Source organism: Diuraphis noxia, unplaced genomic scaffold (assembly GCF_037042655.1).
Source record: "Diuraphis noxia isolate RWA-SAM2 unplaced genomic scaffold, SU_Dnox_SAM2 contig0006, whole genome shotgun sequence".
NCBI classification, from domain to species: Eukaryota; Metazoa; Arthropoda; class Insecta; order Hemiptera; family Aphididae; genus Diuraphis; species Diuraphis noxia.
Genome location: NW_028301716.1, coordinates 5586423 through 5597835, shown reverse-complemented (window position 1 = coordinate 5597835; position 11413 = coordinate 5586423).

Below are 11413 nucleotides of genomic sequence, written 5' to 3'. Positions count from 1 at the left end.
TTTTTATCGTTAAGTTCGCATTATTTTACATCTAAAACACGTCTTTACAATACATTTAGGTGAATATAAAAGGTCGTAAAAAAATTTTGAAATACAGGTGATGAATCCGCTAAATATCGTCTTAAGTCATTTCTATTAAACTAATCATACTTTTTATATTTTTAACGTTAAGTTCACATTATTTTACATCTAAAACACGTGTTTACAATACATTTGGGTGAATACAAAAAATAGAAAAAAAATTAGGGAAAAAATTTGTTAAAAAATGGTGATAATTTCGCTAAATATCGATTAAAGTCATTTGTATTGAACTAATCATACTTTTTATATTTTTATCGTTAAGTTCACATAATTTTACATCTAAAACACGTCTTTACAATACATTTGGGTGAATATAAAAGGTCGTAAAAAAATTTTGAAATACAGGTGATGAATCCGCTAAATATCGTCTTAAGTCATTTCTATTAAACTAATCATACTTTTTATATTTTTAACGTTAAGTTCACATTATTTTACATCTAAAAAACGTGTTTACAATACATTTGGGTGAATACAAAAAATAGAAAAAAAATTTGGGAAAAAATTGGGTAAAAAATGGTGATAATTCCGCTAAATATCGTTTAAAGTAATTTGTATTGAACTAATCATACTTTTTATATTTTTATCGTTAAGTTCACATAATTTTACATCTAAAACACGTCTTTACAATACATTTGGGTGAATACAAAAAATAGAAAAAAAATTTGGTAAAAAATGGTGATAATTCCGCTAAATATCGTTTAAAGTCATTTGTATTGAACTAATCATACTTTTTATATTTTTAACGTTAAGTTCACATTTTTTTACATCTAAAACACGTGTTTACAATACATTTGGGTGAATACAAAAAATAGAAAAAAAATTTGGTAAAAAATGGTGATAATTCCGCTAAATATCGTTTAAAGTCATTTGTATTGAACTAATCATACTTTTTATATTTTTATCGTTAAGTTCACATTATTTTACATCTAAAACACGTGTTTACAATAGATTTGGGTGAATACAAAAAATAGAAAAAAAATTTGGGAAAAAATTGGGTAAAAAATGGTGATAATTCCGCTAAATATCGTTTAAAGTCATTTGTATTGAACTAATCATACTTTTTATATTTTTATCGTTAAGTTCACATTATTTTACATCTATAACACGTATTTACAATACATTTGGGTGAATACAAAAAATAGAAAAAAAATTTGGGATAAAATTTGGTAAAAAATGGTGATAATTCCGCTAAATATCGTTTAAAGTAATTTGTATTGATCTAATCATACTTTTTATATTTTTATCGTTAAGTTCGCATTATTTTACATCTAAAACACGTCTTTACAATACATTTAGGAGAATATAAAAGGTCGTAAAAAAATTTTGAAATACAGGTGATGAATCCGCTAAATATCGTCTTAAGTCATTTCTATTAAACTAATCATACTTTTTATATTTTTAACGTTAAGTTCACATTATTTTACATCTAAAACACGTGTTTACAATACATTTGGGTGAATACAAAAAATAGAAAAAAAATTAGGGAAAAAATTTGTTAAAAAATGGTGATAATTTCGCTAAATATCGATTAAAGTCATTTCTATTAAACTAATCATACTTTTTATATTTTTATCGTTAAGTTCACATTATTTTACATCTATAACACGTATTTACAATACATTTGGTTGAATACAAAAAATAGAAAAAAAATTTGGGATAAAATTTGGTAAAAAATGGTGATAATTCCGCTAAATATCGTTTAAAGTAATTTGTATTGATCTAATCATACTTTTTATATTTTTATCGTTAAGTTCGCATTATTTTACATCTAAAACACGTCTTTACAATACATTTAGGTGAATATAAAAGGTCGTAAAAAAATTTTGAAATACAGGTGATGATTCCGCTAAATATCGTCTTAAGTCATTTCTATTAAACTAATCATACTTTTTATATTTTTAACGTTAAGTTCACATTATTTTACATCTAAAACACGTCTTTACAATACATTTGGGTGAATATAAAAGGTCGTAAAAAAATTTTGAAATACAGGTGATGAATCCGCTAAATATCGTCTTAAGTCATTTCTATTAAACTAATCATACTTTTTATATTTTTAACGTTAAGTTCACATAATTTTACATCTAAAAAACGTGTTTACAATACATTTGGGTGAATACAAAAAATAGAAAAAAAATTTGGGAAAAAATTGGGTAAAAAATGGTGATAATTCCGCTAAATATCGTTTAAAGTAATTTGTATTGAACTAATCATACTTTTTATATTTTTATCGTTAAGTTCACATAATTTTACATCTAAAACACGTCTTTACAATACATTTGGGTGAATATAAAAGGTCGTAAAAAAATTTTGAAATACGGGTGATGAATCCGCTCTATATCGTCTTAAGTCATTTCTATTAAACTAATCATACTTTTTATAATTTTAACGTTAAGTTCACATTATTTTACATCTAAAACACGTGTTTACAATAGATTTGGGTGAATACAAAAAATAGAAAAAAAATTTGGGAAAAAATTTGGTAAAAAATGGTGATAATTTCGCTAAATATCGATTAAAGTCATTTCTATTAAACTAATCATACTTTTTATATTTTTAACGTTAAGTTCACATTATTTTACATCTAAAACACGTGTTTACAATACATTTGGGTGAATACAAAAAATAGAAAAAAAATTTGGTAAAAAATGGTGATAATTCCGCTAAATATCGTTTAAAGTAATTTGTATTGATCTAATCATACTTTTTATATTTTTATCGTTAAGTTCGCATTATTTTACATCTAAAACACGTCTTTACAATACATTTAGGAGAATATAAAAGGTCGTAAAAAAATTTTGAAATACAGGTGATGAATCCGCTAAATATCGTCTTAAGTCATTTCTATTAAACTAATCATACTTTTTATATTTTTAACGTTAAGTTCACATTATTTTACATCTAAAACACGTGTTTACAATACATTTGGGTGAATACAAAAAATAGAAAAAAAATTAGGGAAAAAATTTGTTAAAAAATGGTGATAATTTCGCTAAATATCGATTAAAGTCATTTCTATTAAACTAATCATACTTTTTATATTTTTATCGTTAAGTTCACATTATTTTACATCTATAACACGTATTTACAATACATTTGGTTGAATACAAAAAATAGAAAAAAAATTTGGGATAAAATTTGGTAAAAAATGGTGATAATTCCGCTAAATATCGTTTAAAGTAATTTGTATTGATCTAATCATACTTTTTATATTTTTATCGTTAAGTTCGCATTATTTTACATCTAAAACACGTCTTTACAATACATTTAGGTGAATATAAAAGGTCGTAAAAAAATTTTGAAATACAGGTGATGAATCCGCTAAATATCGTCTTAAGTCATTTCTATTAAACTAATCATACTTTTTATATTTTTAACGTTAAGTTCACATTATTTTACATCTAAAACACGTGTTTACAATACATTTGGGTGAATACAAAAAATAGAAAAAAAATTAGGGAAAAAATTTGTTAAAAAATGGTGATAATTTCGCTAAATATCGATTAAAGTCATTTGTATTGAACTAATCATACTTTTTATATTTTTATCGTTAAGTTCACATAATTTTACATCTAAAACACGTCTTTACAATACATTTGGGTGAATATAAAAGGTCGTAAAAAAATTTTGAAATACAGGTGATGAATCCGCTAAATATCGTCTTAAGTCATTTCTATTAAACTAATCATACTTTTTATATTTTTAACGTTAAGTTCACATTATTTTACATCTAAAAAACGTGTTTACAATACATTTGGGTGAATACAAAAAATAGAAAAAAAATTTGGGAAAAAATTGGGTAAAAAATGGTGATAATTCCGCTAAATATCGTTTAAAGTAATTTGTATTGAACTAATCATACTTTTTATATTTTTATCGTTAAGTTCACATAATTTTACATCTAAAACACGTCTTTACAATACATTTGGGTGAATACAAAAAATAGAAAAAAAATTTGGTAAAAAATGGTGATAATTCCGCTAAATATCGTTTAAAGTCATTTGTATTGAACTAATCATACTTTTTATATTTTTAACGTTAAGTTCACATTTTTTTACATCTAAATCACGTGTTTACAATACATTTGGGTGAATACAAAAAATAGAAAAAAAATTTGGTAAAAAATGGTGATAATTCCGCTAAATATCGTTTAAAGTCATTTGTATTGAACTAATCATACTTTTTATATTTTTATCGTTAAGTTCACATTATTTTACATCTAAAACACGTGTTTACAATAGATTTGGGTGAATACAAAAAATAGAAAAAAAATTTGGGAAAAAATTGGGTAAAAAATGGTGATAATTCCGCTAAATATCGTTTAAAGTCATTTGTATTGAACTAATCATACTTTTTATATTTTTATCGTTAAGTTCACATTATTTTACATCTATAACACGTATTTACAATACATTTGGGTGAATACAAAAAATAGAAAAAAAATTTGGGATAAAATTTGGTAAAAAATGGTGATAATTCCGCTAAATATCGTTTAAAGTAATTTGTATTGATCTAATCATACTTTTTATATTTTTATCGTTAAGTTCGCATTATTTTACATCTAAAACACGTCTTTACAATACATTTAGGAGAATATAAAAGGTCGTAAAAAAATTTTGAAATACAGGTGATGAATCCGCTAAATATCGTCTTAAGTCATTTCTATTAAACTAATCATACTTTTTATATTTTTAACGTTAAGTTCACATTATTTTACATCTAAAACACGTGTTTACAATACATTTGGGTGAATACAAAAAATAGAAAAAAAATTAGGGAAAAAATTTGTTAAAAAATGGTGATAATTTCGCTAAATATCGATTAAAGTCATTTCTATTAAACTAATCATACTTTTTATATTTTTATCGTTAAGTTCACATTATTTTACATCTATAACACGTATTTACAATACATTTGGTTGAATACAAAAAATAGAAAAAAAATTTGGGATAAAATTTGGTAAAAAATGGTGATAATTCCGCTAAATATCGTTTAAAGTAATTTGTATTGATCTAATCATACTTTTTATATTTTTATCGTTAAGTTCGCATTATTTTACATCTAAAACACGTCTTTACAATACATTTAGGTGAATATAAAAGGTCGTAAAAAAATTTTGAAATACAGGTGATGATTCCGCTAAATATCGTCTTAAGTCATTTCTATTAAACTAATCATACTTTTTATATTTTTAACGTTAAGTTCACATTATTTTACATCTAAAACACGTCTTTACAATACATTTGGGTGAATATAAAAGGTCGTAAAAAAATTTTGAAATACAGGTGATGAATCCGCTAAATATCGTCTTAAGTCATTTCTATTAAACTAATCATACTTTTTATATTTTTAACGTTAAGTTCACATAATTTTACATCTAAAAAACGTGTTTACAATACATTTGGGTGAATACAAAAAATAGAAAAAAAATTTGGGAAAAAATTGGGTAAAAAATGGTGATAATTCCGCTAAATATCGTTTAAAGTAATTTGTATTGAACTAATCATACTTTTTATATTTTTATCGTTAAGTTCACATAATTTTACATCTAAAACACGTCTTTACAATACATTTGGGTGAATATAAAAGGTCGTAAAAAAATTTTGAAATACGGGTGATGAATCCGCTCTATATCGTCTTAAGTCATTTCTATTAAACTAATCATACTTTTTATAATTTTAACGTTAAGTTCACATTATTTTACATCTAAAACACGTGTTTACAATAGATTTGGGTGAATACAAAAAATAGAAAAAAAATTTGGGAAAAAATTTGGTAAAAAATGGTGATAATTTCGCTAAATATCGATTAAAGTCATTTCTATTAAACTAATCATACTTTTTATATTTTTAACGTTAAGTTCACATTATTTTACATCTAAAACACGTGTTTACAATACATTTGGGTGAATACAAAAAATAGAAAAAAAATTTGGTAAAAAATGGTGATAATTCCGCTAAATATCGTTTAAAGTCATTTGTATTGAACTAATCATACTTTTTATATTTTTATCGTTAAGTTTACATATTTTTACATCTAAAACACGTCTTTACAATACATTTGGGTGAATATAAAAGGTCGTAAAAAAATTTTGAAATACGGGTGATGAATCCGCTATATATCGTCTTAAGTCATTTCTATTATACTAATCATACTTTTTATATTTTTAACGTTAAGTTCACATTATTTTACATCTAAAACACGTATTTACAATACATTTGGGTGAATACGAAAACTAGAAAAAAAATTTGGGAAAAAATTGGGTAAAAAATGGTGATAATTCCGCTAAATATCGTTTAAAGTCATTTGTATTGAACTAATCATACTTTTTATATTTTTATCGTTAAGTTCACATTATTTTACATCTATAACACGTATTTACAATACATTTGGGTGAATACGAAAACTAGAAAAAAAATTTGGGATAAAATTTGGTAAAAAATGGTGATAATTCCGCTAAATATCGTTTAAAGTAATTTGTATTGATCTAATCATACTTTTTATATTTTTATCGTTAAGTTCGCATTATTTTACATCTAAAACACGTCTTTACAATACATTTAGGAGAATATAAAAGGTCGTAAAAAAATTTTGAAATACAGGTGATGAATCCGCTAAATATCGTCTTAAGTCATTTCTATTAAACTAATCATACTTTTTATATTTTTAACGTTAAGTTCACATTATTTTACATCTAAAACACGTGTTTACAATACATTTGGGTGAATACAAAAAATAGAAAAAAAATTAGGGAAAAAATTTGTTAAAAAATGGTGATAATTTCGCTAAATATCGATTAAAGTCATTTCTATTAAACTAATCATACTTTTTATATTTTTAACGTTAAGTTCACATTATTTTACATCTAAAACACGTGTTTACAATACATTTGGGTGAATACAAAAAATAGAAAAAAAATTTGGTAAAAAATGGTGATAATTCCGCTAAATATCGTTTAAAGTCATTTGTATTGAACTAATCATACTTTTTATATTTTTATCGTTAAGTTCACATTATTTTACATCTAAAACACGTGTTTACAATAGATTTGGGTGAATACAAAAAATAGAAAAAAAATTTGGGAAAAAATTGGGTAAAAAATGGTGATAATTCCGCTAAATATCGTTTAAAGTCATTTGTATTGAACTAATCATACTTTTTATATTTTTATCGTTAAGTTCACATTATTTTACATCTATAACACGTATTTACAATACATTTGGGTGAATACGAAAACTAGAAAAAAAATTTGGGAAAAAATTGGGTAAAAAATGGTGATAATTCCGCTAAATATCGTTTAAAGTCATTTGTATTGAACTAATCATACTTTTTATATTTTTATCGTTAAGTTCACATAATTTTACATCTAACACACGTCTTTACAATACATTTTGGTGAATACAAAAAATAGAAAAATAATTTGGGATAAAATTTGGTAAAAAATGGTGATAATTCCGCTAAATATCGTTTAAAGTAATTTGTATTGATCTAATCATACTTTTTATATTTTTATCGTTAAGTTCGCATTATTTTACATCTAAAACACGTCTTTACAATACATTTAGGTGAATATAAAAGGTCGTAAAAAAATTTTGAAATACAGGTGATGAATCCGCTAAATATCGTCTTAAGTCATTTCTATTAAACTAATCATACTTTTTATATTTTTAACGTTAAGTTCACATTATTTTACATCTAAAACACGTGTTTACAATACATTTGGGTGAATACAAAAAATAGAAAAAAAATTAGGGAAAAAATTTGTTAAAAAATGGTGATAATTTCGCTAAATATCGATTAAAGTCATTTGTATTGAACTAATCATACTTTTTATATTTTTATCGTTAAGTTCACATAATTTTACATCTAAAACACGTCTTTACAATACATTTGGGTGAATATAAAAGGTCGTAAAAAAATTTTGAAATACAGGTGATGAATCCGCTAAATATCGTCTTAAGTCATTTCTATTAAACTAATCATACTTTTTATATTTTTAACGTTAAGTTCACATTATTTTACATCTAAAAAACGTGTTTACAATACATTTGGGTGAATACAAAAAATAGAAAAAAAATTTGGGAAAAAATTGGGTAAAAAATGGTGATAATTCCGCTAAATATCGTTTAAAGTAATTTGTATTGAACTAATCATACTTTTTATATTTTTATCGTTAAGTTCACATAATTTTACATCTAAAACACGTCTTTACAATACATTTGGGTGAATATAAAAGGTCGTAAAAAAATTTTGAAATACAGGTGATGAATCCGCTAAATATCGTCTTAAGTCATTTCTATTAAACTAATCATACTTTTTATATTTTTAACATTAAGTTCACATTATTTTACATCTAAAAAACGTGTTTACAATACATTTGGGTGAATACAAAAAATAGAAAAAAAATTTGGGAAAAAATTTGGTAAAAAATGGTGATAATTTCGCTAAATATCGATTAAAGTCATTTGTATTGAACTAATCATACTTTTTATATTTTTATCGTTAAGTTCACTTTATTTTACATCTAAAACACGTATTTACAATACATTTGGGTGAATACAAAAAATAGAAAAAAAATTTGGGAAAAAATTGGGTAAAAAATGGTGATAATTCCGCTAAATATCGTTTAAAGTCATTTGTATTGAACTAATCATACTTTTTATATTTTTAACGTTAAGTTCACATTTTTTTACATCTAAAACACGTGTTTACAATACATTTGGGTGAATACAAAAAATAGAAAAAAAATTTGGTAAAAAATGGTGATAATTCCGCTAAATATCGTTTAAAGTCATTTGTATTGAACTAATCATACTTTTTATATTTTTATCGTTAAGTTTACATATTTTTACATCTAAAACACGCCTTTACAATACATTTGGGTGAATATAAAAGGTCGTAAAAAAATTTTGAAATACGGGTGATGAATCCGCTATATATCGTCTTAAGTCATTTCTATTAAACTAATCATACTTTTTATATTTTTAAAGTTAAGTTCACATTATTTTACATCTAAAAAACGTGTTTACAATACATTTGGCTGAATACAAAAAATAGAAAAAAAATTTGGGAAAAAATTGGGTAAAAAATGGTGATAATTCCGCTAAATATCGTTTAAAGTAATTTGTATTGAACTAATCATACTTTTTATATTTTTATCGTTAAGTTCACATAATTTTACATCTAAAACACGTCTTTACAATACATTTGGGTGAATATAAAAGGTCGTAAAAAAATTTTGAAATACAGGTGATGAATCCGCTAAATATCGTCTTAAGTCATTTCTATTAAACTAATCATACTTTTTATATTTTTAACGTTAAGTTCACATTATTTTACATCTAAAAAACGTGTTTACAATACATTTGGGTGAATACAAAAAATAGAAAAAAAATTTGGGAAAAAATTGGGTAAAAAATGGTGATAATTCCGCTAAATATCGTTTAAAGTAATTTGTATTGAACTAATCATACTTTTTATATTTTTATCGTTAAGTTCACATAATTTTACATCTAAAACACGTCTTTACAATACATTTGGGTGAATATAAAAGGTCGTAAAAAAATTTTGAAATACAGGTGATGAATCCGCTAAATATCGTCTTAAGTCATTTCTATTAAACTAATCATACTTTTTATATTTTTAACATTAAGTTCACATTATTTTAAATCTAAAAAACGTGTTTACAATACATTTGGGTGAATACAAAAAATAGAAAAAAAATTTGGGAAAAAATTTGGTAAAAAATGGTGATAATTTCGCTAAATATCGATTAAAGTCATTTGTATTGAACTAATCATACTTTTTATATTTTTATCGTTAAGTTCACTTTATTTTACATCTAAAACACGTATTTACAATACATTTGGGTGAATACAAAAAATAGAAAAAAAATTTGGGAAAAAATTGGGTAAAAAATGGTGATAATTCCGCTAAATATCGTTTAAAGTCATTTGTATTGAACTAATCATACTTTTTATATTTTTAACGTTAAGTTCACATTTTTTTACATCTAAAACACGTGTTTACAATACATTTGGGTGAATACAAAAAATAGAAAAAAAATTTGGTAAAAAATGGTGATAATTCCGCTAAATATCGTTTAAAGTCATTTGTATTGAACTAATCATACTTTTTATATTTTTATCGTTAAGTTCACTTTATTTTACATTTAAAACACGTATTTACAATACATTTGGGTGAATACAAAAAATAGAAAAAAAATTTGGGAAAAAATTGGGTAAAAAATGGTGATAATTCCGCTAAATATCGTTTAAAGTAATTTGTATTGAACTAATCATACTTTTTATATTTTTATCGTTAAGTTCACATAATTTTACATCTAAAACACGTCTTTACAATACATTTGGGTGAATATAAAAGGTCGTAAAAAAATTTTGAAACACAGGTGATGAATCCGCTAAATATCGTTTAAAGTCATTTGTATTGAACTAATCATACTTTTTATATTTTTATCGTTAAGTTCACATTATTTTACATCTAAAACACGTGTTTACAATAGATTTGGGTGAATACAAAAAATAGAAAAAAAATTTGGGAAAAAATTGGGTAAAAAATGGTGATAATTCCGCTAAATATCGTTTAAAGTCATTTGTATTGAACTAATCATACTTTTTATATTTTTATCGTTAAGTTCACATTATTTTACATCTATAACACGTATTTACAATACATTTGGGTGAATACGAAAACTAGAAAAAAAATTTGGTAAAAAATGGTGATAATTCCGCTAAATATCGTTTAAAGTCATTTGTATTGAACTAATCATACTTTTTATATTTTTAACGTTAAGTTCACATTATTTTACATCTAAAACACGTATTTACAATACATTTGGGTGAATACGAAAACTAGAAAAAAAATTTGGGAAAAAATTGGGTAAAAAATGGTGATAATTCCGCTAAATATCGATTAAAGTCATTTGTATTGAACTAATCATACTTTTTATATTTTTATCGTTAAGTTCACATATTTTTACATCTAAAACACGTCTTTACAATACATTTGGGTGAATATAAAAGGTCGTAAAAAAATTTTGAAATACGGGTGATGAATCCGCTATATATCGTCTTAAGTCATTTCTATTATACTAATCATACTTTTTATATTTTTAACGTTAAGTTCACATTATTTTACATCTAAAACACGTATTTACAATACATTTGGGTGAATACGAAAACTAGAAAAAAAATTTGGGAAAAAATTGGGTAAAAAATGGTGATAATTCCGCTAAATATCGTTTAAAGTCATTTGTATTGAACTAATCATACTTTTTATATTTTTATCGTTAAGTTCACATTATTTTACATCT